The sequence below is a fragment of the Corvus moneduloides genome, chromosome 9 (genome assembly GCF_009650955.1).
Source record: "Corvus moneduloides isolate bCorMon1 chromosome 9, bCorMon1.pri, whole genome shotgun sequence".
Lineage (NCBI taxonomy): Eukaryota > Metazoa > Chordata > Aves > Passeriformes > Corvidae > Corvus > Corvus moneduloides.
Genome location: NC_045484.1, coordinates 21709123 through 21734079, shown reverse-complemented (window position 1 = coordinate 21734079; position 24957 = coordinate 21709123). Strand labels below are relative to the sequence as shown.

Genomic DNA, 24957 nt, shown 5'->3' with positions numbered 1-24957 from the left:
ATAAATAAGAGGGAGAAAAAGAACACAATTCTCTTTGACCTGAAGCAGACTCCTGATTTATTACACTGCTGCTAGTGACAAAACAAGTTTGGAGCAAGCAGGAGGAGATGGGAAGAGACTGGTAAAGCCCAGATCATCTCTCCAAGAAAGGTTCTATCTACCACAGCAGCCCAATTATTGCATACTGTAAAACCTCTAAAAAGTATTTCAAGGCAGTGTTTTGATTGATTTTCCTTTGCAAAACAATCTCCCACCTAGGGGCTATGATAGCATTTCAATAACATCAGAAAAAAATAATTTAAAAACCCATGCCCTCTGCAGAAAACAACCTCTAAGGAAAACACCAGCACCCTTCCATAGCCAGAACAGTGCTCTTCCCTCATCATCAATGTTTCAAGAAGGTTAAAGCCTTTGCCAGCTTTTCAGAGGGAGAATCTTCTGGTAAGTGCTGTGTTTCAGCAAATCCCTTCCTATTTCTCTTTCAGATCAGAGTCACTGCCACATGCTTCCATACTTTTTATGACAAACTTAATAAAGAGACTGTAGTTTTCAGAATTTACAGCTCACCTGGACCAAGTTCCTTCAAGCAGCACATGTGATAAAGTTCTGTCAATGAGGATAGCCCCTCTTTGAAAATATCCCTTTGAGGATTTGTCTCTCACCCATACCAAAGGCTGTGTCTCTGTGCCCTGTCCTTTGACCCAGGAATCACAGCTGATGGCAGTGCAGAGGCAAGACAGGACCTGTAATTCCCTGCCAACTGGGGAAAACCATGGAGAACAATCCATGGAGTTTGGATTATATTCTCAAAAGTTCTTTAAACATTTTCCCATTTATTCTGGGAAGTAGTTCAGAGCAAAGCACTCATCAGCAAACTCTGACAAGAACAACATGAGGTGGCACATGATTCACATCCGATCCTTAGATGTTGCTTTCTAGACAACAAGTGTTCAAGGCAACAAGGCTGCACCCTACCAAAATGCTTGTTTATATAAAGCTTTAATAGAATGTTAAGTCACGATAATTAGGGCTCCTATCCCACCTCCCAGAGCCTACAAATTACTGGTCAACATGCAAAAAAAGCTATTTTTTAAACTAAACTTGAAGAACATTTTATTTCTCTCTTCCTTTACCAAGTGATTAAATAGAGAGATCAGAGGCTCAGATTTCAGCAACAGATGCTTTATTTTAAAGTCTTAATTCTTCCTGGCAAAACTCTGATATTTCACAAGATTGGCTTATTGATCAAAACAAGAATACGTATCCCAGGTAACTTTTGTTTTGAAATAATGAGACTGTAATCTGACTTGCATCATAGTTGTTACTCCTGTATCACCAATGAGCACAGTCTTTTATTAACAGCTTCTGAAATCCTTTGTACAGTCTGGTTCTTCAGCACTGTGTGGTTTATTCACAGTGGCACCAAAGTGTCTCCTCTTAAAATGCCATTCCCAGTTCAAAACTGTTGCAATGTATTTAAAAACTATACAAGGAAAAGAAAACAAGCTGCACTGTACAGCTTCCTGGCACTCCATAATTGACTTAGTAATTTCCATAAACCCCAGTGAGAAGTTACCAGCTTGTCAATCTATACTCTTCCACACAGCAGATTTGGGAAAATGCTTTGAAAAGGCTGATTTACTAATTCTGCCCTAGGTACCACTTCAGTAGCAGATGTCATCTAGCCCAAGAGAATCATCTCATTTAGAAGAGCAAAATGCAGCTACAGAGCTAGTCTAAATTTAGATCTACCACCAAGGAAGGAGCATTTATGAGGACATGGGAAAAGTCTGTGTTACCAGTACAGATGCAACCCAAATATCTCGTTTACACCAACATGAGTTGCTACTAGATGTAAAATAAAATACTGAATGATGGATATACACAGAGCCTATATCTTGGTACAATTGCAAGAAACTCCATTAAGGTCATAAATACAGTGATAGCTGACAAGAAGCTCAACAGAAGGATAGATGTTCTCCCAGTAGGAGAAAATGCTCTTAACAACTACCTGTGGGATTATGAAAATAGGCTACTTAAGTATCTGCTGCTATTAGTGATACTGTTCTGCCTGCCAGATCTGCAAGAGTTTTCATTTTGAATGCATGCTTGGAATGCTTTTTCTTTTATCAAGGGAATATAAACACCAGTCTTTGGGGAGGACAAACAAAGCCATCTCCCCAGCACGGACAGCAGACACACTCACTAGCCCAGAAGGTGCATTAGTAGCTTGTGGTGTCAGCACATTACAGGGGGACAGAGACACTAAATCACTACAGTTGTCACTTGTGAGTGCAAGTGGCATGGACAGGGGTGTCTGAACACAAAGACATCTCCAACCCAGGGACTTCACCAACCACACAAAGAAAAGGAGATTAAGTGTCCTGAGAAGCAGTGAAGGAATCCTGCAAACACCACTGCTGAAAGGGTTCAAAGAAAGAAAATTCTGCCTAAGCATCACATGTGATTCTTCTCCCTAAAAGTACACATTTTTCTTGTATTTGTACACTAATTTTGCTTTTTTTTTTCCTTTACCTTTGAAGGAGCTACCATATTCAAGTATTTATGGAACTTATCATTTTTCTCACTCTTTCACTCCTGCCATGTCACTGTCCTAAAACTCCCTCTTCATTCCAAAAATACTTTATACAATCTTGTTGGGTTCACATGAAGACTTTGAGGACCATCAGTAAGATAAAGGAGCACAAGATGCATCCACTAAGCCAAAATTACAGACTGCATCTTACGTTTCTAGAAAACAAAGGTTTGAGTGATTAACACATAACGATTTCTAAAATTAAATAATTGCAGAGAAACAGTGCTGTTTAAAGAAACCGAGAACTCCATGCTACCAAAAATTAGAGGTAATTATAATGTGTATGTAAAGGGCACAGCATTCTGAGTGTTAAATCACCTTTAATTATGTTTTCTGGATTTGTAACACTGACATTTGAATTCCTAACACTGCACTGATACACGACGTTAAATCAAACATGCCAACAGCTCTATTCTGAATCACCTTGAAGGCTTGCAAAACAGAGCTGTGTTTGAACACATTTATCTTTTTCCTTACACTCCTTCAGCTAGTGAGTGAGACCACAATGTATACTTCTGAAGTCGTAATTGGTCACCAAAGCAACAGCTTGGATGCCAAAAAGCAGGATTTCAACTCGACTGCGCAGGGTGGGGGGAGAGAAAGGTGATCACAATACCTCCATTGTAGCCTTGATCCTGTGACTCAGACCCTCGGTGAACTACAAGTCGTTCATGCACTGAATCCAAAATGAATAACTGTGAAAGCAACTGAAAACAAGACTTTGTTTTCTTTTAACGTCTGTTCCTCGTACTAATGGCCTTTAAAGGGTCTGGGCATTAATCCTGGACAGCAACAAGAGAGATGAGAAAGATTCCCAGCTAGATTTTCTTCTAAGTGGCCAAAAAAAAAGGTAAAAAGAAAATATTTCCTCTTTAATAAATTCTCTTGAAGTTGACAATTTTCTATTTATTACCAACCCTTAGAAAGGGAGGTCTGCATCATGGTTAGAGCACAGTACTGAGAGTAGATCTGGAGTTCCTTCACCACAAGGAAAAACCAGACATTTCTCACCAGAGGCCTTTTCTCACATTAACAACAAATTGTGGCTGTATGCACAGTGAAAAGATACCCATTTCTCATAATGTTATTGCTTAACCTCATATAAAGAGCTTAGGTTTCTTTCGAGCTGATATTCTGCTATAAGAGGACTGAGATGGGATATTTGTTTTCAAGTTTTTTCCCCTTTCTTAGTGATGCCCTTTTCCTCCTGTACTCTAAGGCAGCGGTCTATCAGGTTTCGCAATCCAGCTAAAAGAGGATAAATTAAGGAATTGCCTTTGCTTGCCTCCTCTGTTTCAAAGGTGTTACATTGCTCCCTTTGCAGTTTGTGGTCCAAGAACTGCAGCTGTTAGAAAAAATGTATTTATGCACATAAACACATTATGAAAAATATTTACCTTAATTGTGACACAGAACGCTGTCCAGCTAGAGCACCAGTCACTATGGCTCCGCTGTTGCAGAGCTGGCAAGTCCAGGGCTTAAGATGGGAAATGTTTCACCAGCAGTTTTCCTGTGTGCCCACCCTACCAGAGTTCCAGCACACTTGGACCACCCCAAATACCCTTCTCCATTAAACCCACCCAGATGCTCTGCTGCTGCTGTTAGGGAATAAGGAGGGATGAAGGGAGATAGCACTGCAAGGGCAAAGTGTCCCTCCAGGCAGAGGTCAGCAGCAAACTGGGCATGCAGAAAGACAAGACCAGCAGGGCTGGGCAGGGAGCTCCAGGAGCAGCGAGGCCCTGCCAACCCCTGTGCCCTGCTGGCTGTTTTCACCACTACCCTGGGTGTAGAGAAAGCACTGCCTTCCTAAGGATCCCAGGCCGATAGCACAGCTTTGTGAAAGGCGTCTAGCATACAAGGTTTGCACTTCCAAAACCACCAAGCAACTCCCAGCTGCTCCTTTCAAACCTGCCACTGCCACGTGTCATACATTTCCTCTGCTCCCCACATAACAAGGGGGCTGCAGACACGTGGCATCAAACACTGGAGCAGCAAAAAGCTCCCGCTGTAACAATTCAAAACAAGAGTAAGAAAGATGGTTTGTTACAAAGTGATCTGTGTTAACCCTGACTGCCACAGAAATTTCAGGCACTGAGGAACAATACCAAAAATTAAAAGTCAATCTTTAAGGATTTCAGAAGTAAATTGCCCACAGTTTTGCCTCTCTGAGGTTTCTACATGTTGAAAGCACATGGCCCTAACTAGCAGAGCAAGACAAAAAAAGCAAAGCCTACTAAATAGCTGTATAACAGATCTGCAAGAGTCACGGCATGCACTGTAGGCAAAAGGCAGGTTAGGCTGGGATTTCTCAGTTTTCACTTTGTGAGTCCTAAAAAAGATTAGTGTTTTACCTATACAGATAAGACAATAGGCAATTACCTCACTCATATGAGTAATGCTTAATAAAGATTTGATTTGACCTCATTTTAGCTGCATTGGAGAAAGGCATCTCAAGATCAGTAATAACAAAACAGTTAACACCAGCACTCACTGAAATGCTTCTGCATCTGCCAACCCTAAATACCTTGCAGTCTGCAAATGGGATGGTTTTATTGTTTTTAAATACACATAGGCATGTATTTCTTAATTATACTTTAAACCAAGAACAAAGGTCGCACACATATGCTCTCAGCAAGAGGCAGCTATCCAGTCACTGTGTTCTGTAAACAACTCCCATCACTTCAACCATTACCAGCAGACCTTTAGACTTCTGCATCTACTTGGCCCCTTTCATATTGGAAAAACATCATTAAAACAGATTAAAACTGCTATTCCAGTCAGACCACTTATCTAATGCTTGAAGAAAATGTGTACCTGCAATGCTCTCCTTCAAAACAAATGAAAAAATTGACTGTTATTTCAGACTCTTAATCTTGGAAAAAAATATTCTCTCTAATCAGAGACTAGTAAATCTACTCTCTCTTCTATTAAAACTATATATTTGCCTAATCACGGAACTGCTTCAAAGAAGCATTTTTAGGATGGATACACTGAGCACTCATATGTGTTCATATATGCTGAATTAGATTAAATAACTTTAATAAGAAAAGAGTGTATGTAAAGTACAGTTTTACAATTAACATCTGCTTTAGCTTTTTGTAAGATGACATTTAAGCTATATGCATGTATCAGAGCCCTTTATCTCACAATGCCATTTTTCCCCCGAGCATTCATGTCTCACTTCAATAAAATATCAGCATGCAAGGGCTTGAAACTGGTTTTACCTGCAGCAGAGACAATTCCCAGACTATCAATTTGTAGAAGCACTGGAAAAGCAGTAACAACAATATTGACAGATGGGCTCTCCCAACATTTTCCCTGCAAAAGCCTCTGCTCTGGAGCCATCGTCCCCACAAATTAGTCTTCGGAGAGTTAATAGATAACTATCCATTTCAGTCTTTGAGAATTCAAAGAAGCGGGAACGGGGTATTTCAAGTTTTGGGGTGGGTTTTGTTGTTGTTTTCCCCATCCCCCTTCCCCTAAAGTAAATTAAACTTTGAACCATGCTTTCAGGAAAAGATAAGCTTAACCATCAGCACATTTCACTTTTTCTCTGGAACTTCATTAACATTCAGGGTTTTTACTCAGTGTATAAGATATCTAGAGCTGTTTCCAGAACTCTGACAATACAACCCATGGGCGATGCTCATCCACGTTGGACATTAGGTGCTTGGCCATGGAAGCTTTGGCAAGTCTGGGGACTTGCCACCAAGCCTACATTTCTGGTTTAAATTACTTTCATCTCATTTGAACTCCCTCTTTATATCTGAAGGAACAGACACAGCTTTGGGTCTTTTTGCAAAAAGGCCCTGCTGTAGCACTACAAAATTAAGGACAAAAAGAATACCAACTCAGTTCAACAGGACAATTATCTGTCCTACTTACAATTCTCAGGAGGAAGCCAGAGATGTACTCAGGGAATGGAGCTGTCCACTCCCACCTTATCTGTGTACTGTGGCTTTAACCTTGAGCCTATATTTAAATTGAGGGCTCATATTAAGCGGCAATGGGCACTCCCAGCCTCAAGACATCAGTGTCCTCGGCAGCAGAAAGTACAGCACGTCTGTTGTCATTACCAGGTGTGCTTTAATTACTGTTATTACCAGCAGCCAGGGAAGGGCTGCAAGGCAGCTACTCTTCAAAGAGAAAAGGCAGCACAGGGCAGCAGAGATTACTCAAGCAACTGTAAATACCTTGCCATCTGCAGAGTCACTGGAATTAAATAACAATTTTGAAAATGCTCATTTATTCCTCCCTGGCCACACCATGCACACAGGCACCTATGCTGACCATATTGCCATGGTATCCTCGGCATCTCCACACCTGTCTGATCCATGCGTCACACAAAGTAAATACAAAGAAATGTGAGCAGAGGCACACTCATGGGTGGAGCAAAAGCTCATCTATACATAAAAACAAACAATACTTCCACCAACTGTTATTTTTATCCGTATGCAAACAGAAGCACACAGAGAAAGTAAATCTTCTGCCTTGCTCTTGCTGTAAGACTACAGGAATTATCTAGTATGGCAAAGGAAAGTAAATTTCTTAAGAGCCAAGCTGAAAATCCAAGCCCCACACAGAAGGTGGGCTGAAGCACACTGGAGTGTAAGACAGCCAGCCATGGAAAGGGCTCCTGCAGACAGAACTATTTCCAATCAATTAGGCCATTGTATAATGGATACAGCTGCCAGAGTCTGCTCTGATGCCAGGAAGCAGCAGAGGGTTTGGAATCAACACTGGATCACCAGATTTCTAGGCAGTGCTAGGGACTGCATTGAAAATGCATATGGCTTTCCAAAAAAAGGTGTATGCATTTCTGAAAAATTCTACGGTATGGTACCAGTGGGAAAAGAAACAAATTCAGTGGGAAAAGGTCAGGACAATTCAGCATTTTGGAAAAATCCCACTTTAGTCTCTGTCCTGGCAGTGAACCAAAAGGCAGCAATGCCAAGTGGTGTCTTCCAGGCCAGGAGATGGAAGAAGACCCTTCCCTACCCCATGCTTGGGGGCAGCAGGAACTTGCAGCCAGCAGTGGCTGGGGAAGAAGGTCCCATGGCCAGGGCAGCTCCAGGGACATCCAGAGGGACGAGAGCTCCTGCACCATTAAGGGAAGAGTTGCTCTTGCCACCAAAATAAGCTCATGTGGTAGAAAACTAAGATTCAGAGACTCTCTCCTGTTTCTGAGCAGGGATCAAGGGTCTTTCTCTTCACTGGACACATGACTCGCTCTGATCTGATTCAGCTTTTGAAAGGACAGTAAAAAGTCCTGACTTCCAAACAAGTAAGTTTAACAGATCTTCTGTACTTCAAAGTAGATGGTTAAGCTACAAAGAATTATTCATTCTCCACAGTTACTGGCCACTGCCATTCCTTTAACAGTGGGATACCCATCTAACACATACAGACATCAATATGCACTAATTTAATCCACAGGTCCCTCTGCCCCTGGATAAAAGGCCAACTTTAACCCTACGCTGCTGCCAAAAGGACAAGAAAAGCTCAGGAGGAGCAATGGAAAGAACTTGTTTCTCCACCTGAAAGCACCCGTAATTAGGAAGTGATGGATGTCGCTAGTAAAAGTGAGTGATGTTTTTCAGGAGGTCTCTCATCTGTAACTGCACTGTTTTCAGATAAAATAACCCTTTCTGTCAGGCAGTGTCAGGAGTGTCTACAGCCAATCAGTCACTGCTATACAGAAAAAAATATGACGTTTTTCTTATAACATCTGTAGTGTACATTGTAGCAGCCCTTCTTCATTGTGTGCCTCATCACTCAGGGTCTCCACCCTGGCAACACCAATAATTGGTGCTCCTGAGATAAACAGATACATTGAAATTTTCAAAAACCCCAATCCCATTGCATGTGTTACAGAACTCCTTTTGAACAAAACACCTTTTACAACAGCATAAAATCATATTTGCCATCTGGAGTTAATGACTATCAAGTAAAACTCAGGAGGAAGACCAGCTCACCACTCCTGCATGCCGACCTACAAAGCGGAACCACCACAACGAACAGCTTGGAAGGAACTCAACAAGGTAAGCAGGATCCTTTCCAACTCGGACACCATAAAATTTCACACTGTAACAACTTCATTTACAAGACTTCGACAAACATTAAACAAGGAGAACAAATATCTAACACAATTAGCCAAGATTACACACATGGCCTAAAGTCTCCGTGCCACTGTGCAAGTGCCAGGAGAGAGTGTCCCAACAGGGAAAATGGGGCAGCACCTTAACTACATGACCCTAAAGATTGTCACAGTATCACAGAAAATAACCCCTGGACCGCCACACCTCTGAACAAGGTGGCTTTGTCAGATTTACAGCACCACCTCAAATTTAAAACAAAACAAAAACCCCCATCAATGCGATTAAGGAAATGGCACATATGAGCTAGACAGACCCCAAGCCTTTGGCAATGCTTTATGTGACCCCTGTCAAGCAGCCTGGCTATGTTTTTAACTGATTAAATCAGACCTTGACAGAAACCTTAGTGTCCATTTCTCAATATCCTAATAATTTCATGGAATTGTTGCTAAGGTTCATGCAACAGATGACCACTCTGATGACAACACACTCCCATTCTACAGGTCACCTTACAAAATTCAATGGAGCTTAAGAGAGTTAACGTTTCATTACCTAAGAGCCATTCTTCATCTTTAAACACAGCCAATGTGTATTAATATTTAACCACTGCATGTTAGAGATTACACATCACTATTACAAGCTCATAGCTATTACTTTTGCAAAACACTATGAAAAAAATAGATGCTGATGTCACCGATCACATGTTTTCTATTTATTGTGATGGGAAATAATCAGCTTCTCTGATTAGGTACGTGTTTATTATATTACAAGGCAACAATTTCCTTCAAGCACCCAATCCAATCCACGTGCTTGACACAAACGTTTCTTAAAGGCTATGAATTTAAACACCTGTGTCCTAGAAAATGCACTGGTGCTTCTAACAAAGAAAATGCTCAAGCACTGAAGAAATTTAAACATTTGATTACATTGTTTCCTCTTGACGCCTGATTGAGAAAACAAACATTTTTACATTATTAAGAAACACTAAGGGAAGCAATCCCAGTAGTACCTGGCCCTTCTGAACTGCTCATTAACATTAGCTGGAGAAGCACTGCCACTCACCTATCATTCAAAAATTTCACCTCTAAAGTTAAGGAGGAAGGAAGTAGCTTATTAAAACTCTGAATAAAGCAGGTGGGAAAGGACCTCTGCATATCCAAATCCGTTCTCAAAGCAGGAGTAACTCTGAAGTCAGACCATGCCGTCCAGAGTCTTGCCCAGCTGATTTTTGAACACCTTCTAAAAAGTACCACAAGTTCTCTGGGCTCTTGCTCAGGGCTCTTTCACTCTGAAGCTGAGCTATAGGAACTTTCCTTGCTGCACCCTGTGTACTTCCCCCTTTTCCTTTCCTTGCGCTCCCCCTGGAAAAACTGCACAGTGCCATCACCCCACTCACCTGCCCAGGGCAGGTGACCATGCTCAGACCCTCCCACCCCCAGGCTTGGGAAACACTGCTCCCCTGGTCCCCACTCACACATCTCCTGCTCCAGTCCCCAGTCACCCACACATTCTTCTGCCTGATTCATCTGGTTTTGGCACCTTGCTTGACCTGCCTTCCTCATACTTGTGACCAGCGGTGGGATTCAAGCTTTCCCATAAACCTAGGACCACCTCTTGTCCATCCCTTGGCTGAAGATGGCAATTGACCACTTGGGTCTCCTCATCCACAGGCTGGTCAGACCCAGCTCCAATATCCCCTTCTCATCCTAGGCCCAGCCACGTCCAGGGATACCTTCAGCCAACCCACGTTCCCTGATGCACCATCCTTGCAGCCGCACGCAGCACCATGTCCAGGGTCTCAGCAGCACCGACAGCAGCACCATTACCTTTCATTTCAGTCCTGGGCACACCATTACCTTTCATTTCAGCCCTGGGCACACACTCCAGGTGCAGCTTGTCCTCTCTGCAACTGTCAGCTTGTGCATAGGTGGTGATGCAGCGCCTGTCCCAAAGCACTCTTCCTGTGCTGTGCAGCCCTGCCACGTCCTCACCACGTTGTATTTCCTCATTTCAACTCATTAAGCTGTAAGCTGCAGATTTCCACATGCCTTTTCAATCTACCATAGCCATTTAACTCTGAACTGTGCTTCACAGTGCTTGAGCCCCACTCAGTCTGGACTTACTTGCAGATTTAGTTACTATTCCCTTGTCCACACAAAAGAACAGCAAATAAAGCTCAGCCCAAGACAAACATGGGTGTATTCACACAATTCCTCATGCCATCTCCCTTCTTCCTCTGATTTTTGCAGTAAATTATGGGTAACTACTCTTCAAACATGGTCTTTAACAATTATTTGTTTACCACATAATTAAATACATGTATTTCCTTATTCCACAGAAATGCCACAAGAGGTTTTATCAGAAATTACTGAAGTCAAGGTAACATCACAGGTACTGCTAGTCCCAGTCCTTATTTTCTTATCCTCCAGATTCCTAGAAACTGATTAAAAATTTTGTTCCAATTCTCTAAGCACTGCAGTTAGACTAACTACTCTGTAATTCCCTGGATCCCCCTTTTTCAAACTGAGGTGATGCCTTTGCCCTTTTCAGTCCTCCAGGACCTCTCTTGGCGTTCCCAATTTCTAAAAGATAATTGTAAATGGTTCAAAGGTTGCTGGGCTAGTTGCTGATGTACTGTAGGGCAAATTTCATCAGGCTCTGCCTATTTGAATACACCTATCTTATCTCCTTTTTCTGATCTATCCTTTTTCTACTCTGCACTTTACTCCTATCACCTTGTTTAAATTAATTTGAATTAATGTGAAGACATGCTCAAGCAATACAATAGCTACAAGATATCCATTTAATACTACTTCTTTCAGTCATAATGTTAGCAAAAAACCAACTCCACACTATTCATATACCACGACTATGGCCTTTTGGAGATACAGAAGAACATTTAGAAAGACTGGTCTGAGCTAGACTGAAGACTGCAAATGGTTTAGACCAATCCTCAAGCTGAGGTGTCTGAAGGGAAAACACTAAGAAATGTCAATAAACTTGTCTGTGAAGGAAGACTTTTTTTGATTTGATTCGGTAATCAAATGTACAATTTCCTGTTGACTGCCTAAGTTATCCAGCACTGAACAATGCCAGGGGTAGGGCACTGAATTAGACTGACTGCTGGTCCAAACCAGCACAGCAAGTCCCACTCCTCCATGAACACTGAGAAGTATCTTGAAGCACATTAAGATTTTAATGCATCCACCTGTTCTAGCCACCAAACACCTTTCATCAGCTGGAAATTACCATTCTCATGGCTGAGATGTGGCAAGATACTACAGGATCATTGCTTGTCTGCTTCTATGAAAAGCAAAACAGACAGCCTTAGATCATCCTCTGTGATTTCTATTTTGTTTTTCAGCAAAATGAACTAGACATGGTTGCATGCTGTTACCACATTTCAGCTGAAGCACAGTAACTTCTTAAACTGCTTCATTTCCATCCTCAGAGACACATCAAGGCTCTGTTCTGTGATTCCCTAAGCAGAAGATGCAATGTTAATGGAGATTCTGGCTGTCATTTTTAAAAGCAGTTAGTGATTTGAATGCCTCAATTTCTAGTGTACCAAATTTGAAGTATTTTAAAAGGTCAAATTTTCAAGAAATTATGAACACTCAAAAACTGCTGGGTGGTGGCTCCCACTCCACTTGGTGTTTAAATCCAGAATCCATTTTACCTGAAATTTCTACCTAGAAAATCCTTTTGCAAGACTAAAACCCTAATACTAGTCAAAAGAAGGGGGAAAATTGTTTTCTTTGGCTAGCTATGATGAAAATGCAACAAATCCATGCATTCTTCCAGTTACACAAAACACAGAAGCCTACCCTTGAATATGGAACAGTGAGTATTTTCTTCCAGAGTGATACACTGAAAACCTCCTCTCACAAAATACTATAATCAGCTTTCGGTGAAACCTACTCTACTGGACATAATATAAAGCTTGATTTCCAACACTGTCAGGCCAGAAAACCCACTCAATATTTCCAATCCATATATTGCTGGTACTTGTCCCTACTGCAAATGCCACCATCAGTAATCCCTGTCTCACTGTCTGCCTCCCCTGAAAAACAGATCATAATTAGCAGAATCCCTGGATCTCATCCTTGAATTAATGATGAATAAAAACAAGGTATGAATAGAAAGAACAGTCAGAACAACGAAATACTGGTAGTCTCTGCTGCTGTTCCTTATTCCACTAGCGGAAAAATTCAGACTATTTTAGTCAGAGGAGTTTGGTGTCATGCAATTGTTCAGTCACAGCTCAGCAAACCTCATTATTTCAGGCCTCTTTAGAAATCCGGAGTTTTGCCCCAGAGTACGATCGGATGCGTATCTGCTTGGTGTGGCACTGTGCCTCAGGAATGGCACAGCTGGTGCTTGTGCCCAGCACAGCCCCAGGAGCTGGCACAGGCACCGGGAACCCCAGCACAGTCACAACTCCCTGCTTTTTAATCCATCACCCCGCTGGGCTCTACTTCAAACCCACCGTTTAACCAATACTGGCTGGTTTCAGCCAAGCCTATGCTGATAGTAGACAGAACGAAACCAAGTTAATTAGAGTTAAATGTAGCCTCAAAGGAGATCTCAGCACCAAAACTCCTTATGCACATTAACTTATATAGCATGTATTTTTAATGAGTTCAGCACTTGTCTTGGGTTTAGGAAACACACACATGGGGTGGCAGCTATTCAAAGCCATTGCGCCAGAGCATGAGCAAGTGCTGACTCTGCGAGATGACAAGGCTACGTTGCCAGTTATGGAGATTCTACCTTTATTGCACAACCCTCAGATACCTAAATTTAAATTAAACAGGTGAAGTGACAGCACAAAAGCCACCTACCAATATACTGATCATAAAATAGAAAAGGAAATGAAAAAGACCTGAGGGCTAAAGCTCATGTTCAATTTTGCAAATACGGTTAAATCTTGTAACATCTCAGGCATCTCCTGAGCCTCTTTTTCATAAATAAACTTCTGAAAATATATATCCCTGTAGACAGCTAAAGCAAACACCTTCAAAGCAGAAGGGAATTTTACGAGTACAAATTTAGAGCTTTAAACCCCACCCTTCCATGCATTCCTTCTCCATGTGCATTCTCCAACGCTCATCACGAGAAGCCAGGTAAATGGCCAGTAGTCGTGCCCTTTGGGTTCCAATACATTAAAGCAGTCCACTTATTTGTGAGATAAAAGGACCTGCAAAGGCTCTTAAGTCCAAAAAATATATAGTCATATATAAATAAGGCTGAACTATGCCAACAAATTCTGCCAATGCTCTTTTGAGCCTGTCATCTAAGTATATCCAGAAAACACTGTTCACTGGATTACAGTGAAAAGTAACGCGTAACTCGCTGTTCTGGATTAATTACTAGTATGCTCCGGCCAACGTGGCATTAACACACAATTAAATCGCTTTGAATCACATAACTTTTGTGCCAACATTTTGCAGAAATACATAACCTCTGCTACCAAAAACAACCCTTCAATTAGAATATGGTATCACAACACATTTTCCAAAATGTAAATAAACTAAAGAATAGAAGTGTTTAAAGTATTGTAAGAGGACAGTGTGACCCAAGGACAACACTTTTAAACTTTAAAGTCAGAATGAAAAAAACTAATCATGTAAAAATCTCAGTTTCAACTGTGATTCCAGTGGTAATGCTGCTTGTATAAAAATACCCCCAAACCATGATCACACAGATATACAGTATTTTCCTAGCAATAGCCAGTTCAAATGAAAAATCTTAACTTTTTTTTCTTCTTTTAATCTTTTCAAGCAGTATTCACTTTAATAAATTTCTTAACTTCATGACTGTAACATTCAAATGGATAGGTGTTTTTGTTTATCCCTGAAAATGCAACCATACAAGGATTTTAGTTTAAATGAATTACAAAAGACTGCTTCAGGATACAGTGCTGTCTCAAAATTCCTGAAAACTTAATCTGTATTCTGCTAATCTAGGTTATAGTTTTTCTTCAGGGGTTCTCCTCCTGTGATGCTTTAGATTCAGCCTGACATGATTGAAAAGGCTTCCTTTTCTTTTTTTCTACCATTCATCCACTTTGTTCCCAGGCTCCCCTGTGCCCCACCCGCAAATCATTATTAAGGAAATTATTTTATAAGAAAATCCTACAGATAAACTACGACCTACAGGGACATTCCACCCAACTTATGTTTAAGAAAGTTGATTTACTTTAAAAGATATTATTGCATGCCACTCAAACTGTACTTTCAGCCACATTTTTTATTGACTGAGTTGGTCATCTTTTCTTTCCTAAAATCTGAGTTTACTTTAAGAATGACAGAAGACTTTCTCAGGGTCAGCTGAAAGCATTCATAACTGCACACACCAGAAAGAAGTGCTATAAAACTGAGAAGCCCTCAAGGACAGCTGTTTTGCTGAGGAGCTGCATGATGAAGCTGCCATGTCAGCTCCCGTGTAATGTCACTTCTCCTGGTTCAGTTCTGTCACCACGCAGTGCCCTCCCAGGGGGGTGGCCATCTCCAAACTAAGACTGCTCTGGGATGCTTCCGAACACAACGTAAAACAAAATGCAGATGATTAGTTAAGAAATGTCAGCTTAAGATGACAGATGGTACCATGATTCAGATACTGTCCAGGTTTGCCAAGTCAGCCCATCACTGGGATATACTGGGCCCTGCTGTCCACTGCCAGCCCGGCTTCATGCTGACAGCTCCATGGAAGAGGTGAGCCTGCAGGGAAGCTGGTGGGGAACAGGGAATCTGACCTGTCTGCACCTCTGCATACTCAGCACCCATTCATGTCCCGTCCCCTGAGCTAATGGAGAAGGGGATGCAGCATTCGAACTCTGTTCTGCAGTGGGCACAGCAGCCCAGAGCCTTGCTGCTCACCCTCCTGCCTGGCACCCAAATGCAATCACGCCAACCCAGGCTCACCTCTGAGGAAAACCAAGCATGCCACACACCACACCAACACATCCTTTTCCCTGCCCTGCTGCTGCTGTGAAACACAAGGTTTCTGAAAGCAGCCCTCCCATTGCGTTGTCTCTGTGTAACCTCTCAGGCGGTACACCCCAAACCCTGAGCACCACTGCACCTGCCACTGCCCAACCCAGCACCAGGTGCTGGCAGGATCTCCTCCACAAGGCTCTGAGCCCAAAAGCCCAGGAGCAGCTCTCTCCCCACCCCAGGACCACATCAGCAGTACTTTCAAACACGCATACACAAAGACATACCTACCATATGTGCCCCTATCTCCAGTTAAGCAACACCCATTCCTGATGTTTGAAAAATCTTGCTTGTTTCAAGCATCAGCACCTTAGCTAATGAATTTTTGCTACTCTTCTACACTCCACAAGTACTGGGCTGAGTAACATATAGCCTAATTGACTGTTAAGGTCACTGGCCAGCTCTTTAATCTTATTTAGTACACTTTGAGACAGTTCATGAGTCATTAGGGCCTCATTCCTGGGGACAGAAGGACACATAATACTCACTAATAAAGAGCATAGATGTTATCTAATATGTGTACTTTAGAGATTGTGAAATTAGAAAGATAGCACTAAATATTTCTTTGCAATGTATTTTTAATAATGTTGATGATTTTAATATACAATAAAAATATTTGTCAGAGCCTGCTGGTGAATTCCTAACTTATAACATTGCTGTAACTCCAAGAAAATTCTTTAAGTAGTAAAAGTCATATTTTAAATACCATCTTGAAGAGAAAAAAGGGCTCAAGGGAGACCTAACTTAAAAATTACTTACTTGAAAGGAAAAAAAAAAAGACACGTTTTTCAAGCTGTTATTCATGATATTTGATTTTATTATCTAAATTGTAATTCAGTGCACGCACATGACAGGAACTTTGCAATACTTTTGAAAGGGATCAGCATCACTAATCAGGCACTGAAATCAAATTTCTGGGAGAATCTGGGAGCTCAAAGCTGCACATTTTAGCTGGCTTGGAAAGATCTTTGAAAAATAAAGTTAAACAGTAATTATACATAAGTGTGCTTGAGAAACTTTACACCTGTCTTGACATGAATCAGATCTTTGCATGGATGATGAAATTCTTGGCATTGCTTTAGGTGATTGGGATGGCATTAGCTTAGGCAGGGTAAGAATTCAACAGCCACAAGCCTAGACAGGTAGGATAAAGGAGTTACTGACTCAAAAAGGCACGGCAGCTTATCTGTGGAAGTCTAAACATGCTAATCATTTAACATAAACAGATCTGCTGATATTTTTAGAAAGGAATTTCAACTCACAAGTAACAATGTTAAAAAAAGGACACCAGTATCCCTAATCATATTTTCCACAGGTCCTCCCAGCTCCTTGCAGACTGTTGCTACTAAATCTCAGACAAGAGAAGAAAAAAAAAAACCCAAAGAAGTAAAAAGAGGAAGAAACAAAAAAAGCCAGAGACAGGTAGCTGGGTTTGGGATTAGGACAATAATGCACTTGTTGGCAATCAGTGTTTGACTGCTGGCTATGCTACAGGACTCCTGCAACCTTTGTCTCCCTCTGCCTCAGTTCCCAGTCTGTAAAAACCAAGTGATAGTGTTTCCTTACCTCACAGGAACGTTCTCAGAATAAATCCATAAATGCCTGGAAGACACTGAGACACCACTGTGACAGAGGCCATAAAAATACCTAGGGGAAAAACAAACAACATAAGAATAAGTGTCATAAGTGACCAAAACAGCAGAGACATTCACAGATTAAAGGTAAAGCAAAGATTAAAATTTTGCTTAATGATGAATTCTCCACCCTGGGGAAAAAGCAGTTCAGTTCAGCACATATTCCCATACAGGCATTTTTAAAACTAAGACAGCAAGGGAGATATTTTCCCCTTTTCTCCTTGCACATGACACAGTCATGGTAATCCACCACCCAATGCAAGCAGGAAAGATGTTTACAGATCATTAGCTTAGCCCTCCATGACAAGAACCCCGATCACAGCAACAGAGCCCCACATACTGACAATGCTCTTCCTCAGCCTCCATATCCAGTTCTAACTGCAGAGCTGAGCTCCTCCAGTAGTTAGAAAAACTTTCAGCCTAACACTTATTCCTGAAAAGCTTTTATCAATTTGTTTTCATGCCAACATTGATCCAGCAGCTTAAACAGCTTTTCCCTATCCCTGAAGTTTATTTCCCTGACAATAAAAAATTAATTACACCACCTCCCTGTAAAGGCTCATTTGCCCACCCAACTCAAGCAAGTTCTTAGAGTTTGCTACTGGTGACTCCCCGTCTTTGATCTATCCATATCTCCTGTATCCCCCCACGTCAGCATCTTCTGCCCAGCCCCATCGTCATGGCCTGCTGTCACCTTGCAACTGCCCAAAGATGTGTTTCTCCAGCATCTTCAGCTGGTAACCCCCTCCATCCCACCCAGTGCAGAGCAGAAGCTTCTCTTCTAATGCCTTCTAAGGTTATGACCCTGCATGACATCACCATGGAGATGTGTCCCACTTGGACTGCTCTGGGTCTCAAGCTCTTTCTGAAAGACATCCTGACCCTTTCGCAGCACTGACCGTGCATCCTACCTGCAGCACTCTGAGCCCTCAGGGCACTACTCTGTCGTGCCAGGGATGTCACAGGGAACATGTGTGGTCTCCCTAAAAACACAACTCCTATCTTCAGTGTCAACTCAACCCAGCAGCTGATGGCTTGAGCTCAACTACACTGCTAAGTGTACTTTAACATGAGCAAAATGACTACAGCCCTCAGAAGGATAAGTGATTCAAAATTATGCAAATGCACAGAATACATTATTTAGTCTTTACCATTTACAAAGTATGCATTTTGTAAACAGTTTCAGCCCTCTTATGGAGGGTATGACAGTGCCCTGAAATTTGGGTGTCTGATGGTTGCTGCATCATTCACTGACCATCATATCCCTGGTGGGAGAGGGAGAGGGTTTGCTCCAGTTCTGTGGGGTGGGAGGTGGGACACGAGGCTTGAACAGCCTGCCTGCCTGCTGCCCCCGGTGCTCCAAGATACCTCCACCCATCCTCTCATACACACACCCCTTGGACACCCTCTCTCATCCCCTCACCAACTCAGCTGACCAGGACAACAAAAATCCCCCCACTTTCTTCCATTTCTGAGGGGAGAGAGCAGTTCCTTTCCTCCTGGCACTTTGTGTGGAACCAGCTCAGGAGCTGCTCGGACAAGCACTGGAGCTGGTAGGAGGGGAACAGCAACCTCCCCCCTCTTGCTGGCAGTCTGCCCCCATATCAGACTGGGACATATTGGAAACCTCAGCTCAGGGAACCAGAATACACTCACCTTTCCAAGGACTTGGATCCATTTAAAACTGTGCTCTAATAACCTTCAGAAACAAATATATTATGCAATTTATGTTATGCAGCATTGACTTCAATGACTCTGTAGCAGTGCTTACACTACTATATTTACTTCTGGCACACACACTGGCAGCCTTCGCTGCAATTATTCTGAGCGTGTTCCTGTTCTAAACACAGAGGTCTTACCCTGCCAATATCTATGCACAATGCTCCTCAGCACGTTTTCTGTAACTTCGACCACACTGTCCCCCTTCTTTCTTCTATCCCTGCAAGCTCCTTTGTCTAGAATATGTCATAAGTTTTTCCTCCTTTCACACAGGGTCCTGATTTTATACCCCACCATCTCTCCCTCAGTATCAGATCACCAGCTTCCACCTTCAGCTGTCCCACACTGTTGGTCTCCATCCCTCAAGAGAGAATTTTAGACAAGCACTGTGGCACCTCCTGCTAGGCTCCCTGAAAGGGGAGGAAAGCCCTCTTTTAGGCATGCATACATCCACCTTGATGTCCATGGCATCAAGATCAGCATACTAAATAAACAGAGAGATTATACAAATTTGTTTTCTCCCTTCCCGCAAACTAACAGGATGACCATTTCAGTACTGGCTCTTTCCACTCTCTTCATCAATCTTTGCTGCAGGAATGGCAGCTGCATCTCAATGGAATCCATCAAGCAGTAAGTGGTTTGTTAATTCCCAGGACATGTTGCATACAGAGGAGGATACTTAAGCTACTTAAAAGGCAACCCTTTATTAAATACATAAAAATGCTTGAAATTTCTCTTAGCCAACACTTTAAATTAATTACTTCCTTTAAATATATCAGTCTATGCTGCTAATTGTTATACTGCTTTTTATGCATTCTTTTAAACGTATTCTTTGGAAACCCTATAGAATTTGCTATAGTTCTAACACACAGTTGCAGTCATGCATGGAACACACTCACGTATTTCACTAGAAACTTCTTTCTCCCAAAAGCTTAAATAGATTTTTGCATTTGTATAACAGGGACAGTTCAACTCAACTATTCTCAGCTATACCACAGTGACAGTACTGCTAGAAAAGGAAGTGGAAACACGTCACCAAAAAACCCAAAAAAACCAAAAACACCCAAACCAACCAACCAAAAAAAAATGAAAGCCAAAACCAAAAACAACAATCACCAAAAAATCCCCCAAACCACCTCTTCTACATTGAAAATATTAAGATGGAGCAAAGAATTTTAAGGTAAGGTTAGAAAATATTCTCAGTCACATTAAGCACTGTTCAATATGCAATTTAAGATTCCTGGAAATCCCTGCCACAAGAGGACCCGTGCACGCTGAAGTGATCACTTCTACTCTGAATTTCTTTGTGTCTGTCTGACAGATATATGTAAAATTTTACACTGATTCAGTTTTGGATGTCTTAACTGATTATATAAAAGAGATGTTCTGCTTTTACCGGGAAAGGGCATATAAACATTACGTATTTGCTGCTGAGGATTAAACATTAACGAAAAATATTAATCAGCAGTGACGGAAGTGGTGACAGCAGTTCACTGGAGATAACCTCCCTGTGCGGCATGCTGCAGTCTCCATTTGCTAATTTAGGCTGCTGGAGACCTCGAGTGATGAGAGAGACCATACCAACGGGATTTTAAGCACACTAAAGTACACACAGCTTCCCCCCCTCCCATAAGTTGAACTCAAGGCCAGCGGGAGCAGTGGGAAGGCTGCCAAGAGTAAGTGCCATGCTGCATGTCCCCTGCAGCACCCTGAACAAGAGCCCAGCACCTTCAGCTGCACCTGGACAGCTCTGCTGCTGAAAACATGAGCACTACCTCCATGGGTTTTGCCAGTTTCCATGTGCCCAGCCCAGAATATTTTCTGGAACCCTTCAAGGCTGCTTTTTCAATCTATGAGACAGTGTTTACTGAACACACAACACCAGCAGCCATAAGCTCTTTATGCAGCATTGACAACAGCAAGCTCATCTCTTGGTGAGCTCCCATGCTGGCTGACGCTGCAAGAGGGACTGCAAGGGGCCAAGAAAAGCCACAACTTATCACAAGAAAATGGCAAATTGTGAAAAACCTGCATCACAAGGTTACTTGCCTAGGCACAGCTTCAAGAGAGCTCCAAAAATACCTCAGTCTAACACTGACAGAGGTTAAAAACCTATTATCTTTCCCAAATGACAGTGTGAACACATGTTCAATGGAACACCCCGCCTCACCAAGCTACAAAGTAGATTCTGCTCTTTCAGTTCAACAAATACAAACCACAGGGAGCTTTTTAAATGAAAGCATTACAAAGATTACATTAGGCAAGTTTGATCTACTGTAAAACACTCGCACACAACGTTATGAGGTAGAACAACCTTTAACACCTGCTTTCTCTTCAAACATAGCACTACCTCTGTGCATGGTTTGGTTCCTAATGGGATGAAATCTCAAGCTAATTTGTATGGCTTACTCCATCAGCAAAGAATACTTCAAATGTTTGGGATCTAGTGTTCCACTAATACCAAACTGGTGAGAATATTCTTCTAAGAGTGTGTACTCCACAGTGCTGCTCAGCCAGCTGCCACCCTGCAGGACGGATCCACACAGCAGAGAATATTTTCACCCCAGTGTGAAATGTTGTGACACAAGAAGAGGTGCAGCAGCTGGAAAAGCACTGCATGATCCAAGCAGTGTTGAAACTCATCATCATAAATATTCACAAGCAGACTGATTTGTTTTCTTACTAATAGCACATTGCTATTCACAAGTATTAATTCATTTCTAAATACCACCTGTTACTCAGCCCTCCCTCCACCATGTTACATGGGCTCCCTGGCTGGCTTGCAGACCATCCACACTGCTCAGAGATCTAATGATGTTTCAACTTCTAGAGCTCACTCAGCTACTGGGAGGAAAGGCAGGAAATAATTACTTACATATGTCTTTCGTTGCTGACCTCTCTGGAGGATGAAACAAGCAGCTTTAATGGCCTCTGAAGGAAGGCTGGTCCAGTCCTCCAGAGATGGGAAGGATGACAACTGCACTAGTAGGTCTTTGGTGTGGAGAATGATTTTAAAGATCCAAACTTCAAAGATCTCAATGAGGGGAGAGTTCAAACTCAAAATTTCTCCCCAATGGAGGGAAGAAAGCTGCTAATGCAATCATTCGTGTTTCCAGCAATCACTCACACTTCAGACAGAGCTGAGGCACCAGGAATTGCCTGTCACATCCTACAGTATAAATAAACCTCAGACTGCCAGGAGGAAAGCTGTTACAAACCTCGGCAATTTTGCTTGGATTTCTTTAGATCACTTCTTCAAAGGATCTCTCTGTAGGTAAGAGGTACAGGTGCAGACAGCCAATATGGGATTCCTCTTCCTCCCCACAGACAAGAACCTCCTCCTAATTATGTACATCACTGATAACATGACAAAGTTGGGCAGAGCACAGATAAAATGCACAAGGTAGCTGTACACCTAAGGTTGCAGTGACACAGGTGAATGATGAAGTACTGTCTTGGTCTCTCCAAACCCTGGATGGAAGATCCCTCAGACCTTTCAAACTCATTCCTTCTGCTCAGTGTCCAGCAGAGACAGCCACAAAGGATGAGCTTGCCTTGATGAATTCAAATTAATACAAAAAAATAATGGAACTATTTTGAGCCTGGGCTCACACTTAGCCTCACTGGAAGAGATAACCTGAAGCATTCTCCTCACAGACGCCAGCTGAAAGACTCAAGCTCCAAAATGCAGCATTTGGCATTTCCATCATCTCAGGAAGCAGAGCTGCCTTTTCAGTGCAAATGCAGCACGAAGGTTGTTATCCCCTAGCTGCCAGACTCGATACCAAGGCACAGACACCAGCTTGTAAGCTTCCCAGGAAGGAGACACAATCTATTCAATACAACTTCCTGTAACATCAGATTTTTCTTACCAGCATGATTTCACTGGTACATCCCAATCTGAATATTTCTTAAATGGTTTTTTAAGATTTTGTGCATCAGGCTATCAGCTCTACAGAAAAACTAGAGTAGAACAGCTAATAAATTACAGATTTTAGATGAAAAGTCAGACAAGTTTTTGCTGGAAAACATAATTGCAGGACAACTTAACCTTGTCCTTGTTAAATATGGAATGGAGAATGCAGTCAGGGCTTGATATCCTCAGACTCCTAATAGAAAAAAAATCTCTGCTATAGTTCCTGCGGACAGCAATAAACCAGGACTATCAGGATTTTCTGAGAGTTTAGACAGCCTCACATTCAAGTCCCTAAGATTATAAACTGGAAAAGTGGGAGGGCAAGGAGCACACACACACAGAATGTGTAAAGTAATTTTCCCAGTGATTGACACACATGGTACTGAATTTCTTACGGACTTGAATGGCTGGAGCTGAAGTTAAGCTTCACTAGAGCTATATTTAGTTCTGCACAAATTAGGAAACACTTTCTTCTCAGTTACTAATGCAGTGTGACAGGAAACAATTATTTGCTCAGTGTCTAATGTTACCTTTGGTGAATATCTAGTTCACAGAAATTGTATACTGTAAAATAAAGAACCAAGCGGATATTCTGCAAATCAGTGAGAAAACTTAAAAAGATGAAGCAGCATTTGATTTGCACACATCTGAGCTACACTGGTCTTAGCTATGCAGAGTTAGTACTGAGGCACTTCTGCTTTGATAATAACAAAGTCAGTTTGTTTTCCAAATTTTACATTAATTTATTCAAGAACTCTGCGGATATCTAAAGAAGATCATGGTTCCCCTAAAATGTAAAACAGAGCTGGGCACAAGGACAGAACAATTAAAATAAAAATAAAATCCATCTTTTATGATTTCAAGTGCCAGTTTCTCTCTATGAAAAATGCAATTCTGTGTCACAAGGGAGCTCTCAGCTCAGCAATCGCTTCAGTCTTCAATCTCTACAAAACACAAAAGACAACAAAATGCATGATTCACATGAAGGGCTAGCTAGACCTTAAAGAAACAAGCCACGATTGTATAGAGGAGCCCCACGTGCTTCAGAAGGGCTCAAAAGGCTGCACTCAAAAAATCCTAGGCATGTGGCTGAGAAGAAACTCTGCTTCTGCCTACTACAGCAAGAATGCCAACTAACAGGCTTGGAGTTTCTAGGCCATCCAACGCAGCATCCTTACACGCTAAGGAAGTTAGAAAGAATACAACACTACTGCACAAACATGTCCTTTCTTCTGGTACCACTGGGCAAATACTTACCAGACCCTTTGCTACACTGAGGCACATGAGTATTTCTAGAGCTGGAGGAGCTGACATTTCGTGCTTGGCTTAACTAAGACCTAGGATAACCAGAGAGATGCACTGAGTATCAGCATTCTGATGACCTTTCTAGTTGCAGACCCCTTTGAGATGGAAGGCAGATGAGCCCTTGGCACCATCCAAAAGACCATCAACAGCCCAGGTTTCTTCAGCCAAAGCTGGACTACTAAAATATATGCATGTCTATGCCTAACCTTCCACAGCTTTCTTCTGGGGGAAAAAAAAGGAGCTGATAAACATTTGGTTTCTTGGTACTGTCTTGTAAAACATTACCAGTTATTTTGATAGTAGGTTCTCTTGGAGCAGGTCAGACATGGAAATATGAGAATTCTGGGCACAAAGCAAACAAACCTCTCAACATAAGGCAAAACATTTCTTAAGAGATTCTGAACAATCTCTCTTACCTACAAGTGCCAGGTATGACTAAGTTTGATGAATAAGTTACAAGGACTTCCAGGGAGAAATGACACCTCCACTACTCCCACTTGTATAAAATCTAGGAACATTGCTTATGTATTCTATCTTCTTTGAGGATCCTGTGCCAACAACAAGGAAAATTCACTCCCCACCTTGGGCAACTCAAGGTTTGACCAGGAATTTTACTTCAGATGCCCGTAAGGTCCTTGCCAATCTTTTATTTGCTACATGTTTACTGTAACAAGGTAATTCCTACAGTGCTTTC

The 24957-nt window shown here is 41.9% G+C and overlaps 1 protein-coding gene across 18 annotated transcripts in view; it reads right to left on the bottom strand.

Moving 5' to 3' along the window:
* The window catches only part of PTPRF (protein tyrosine phosphatase receptor type F), a 378483-nt gene that overhangs the window by 271217 nt on the left and 82309 nt on the right, over positions 1-24957 (bottom strand). For all 18 annotated transcript variants that reach the window (XM_032117430.1, XM_032117429.1, XM_032117435.1 and 15 more), the window contains exon 2: positions 17256-17336. The gene's annotated coding sequence lies outside the window, so the exon portion shown is untranslated. The remainder of the gene's footprint in view (positions 1-17255; positions 17337-24957) is intronic.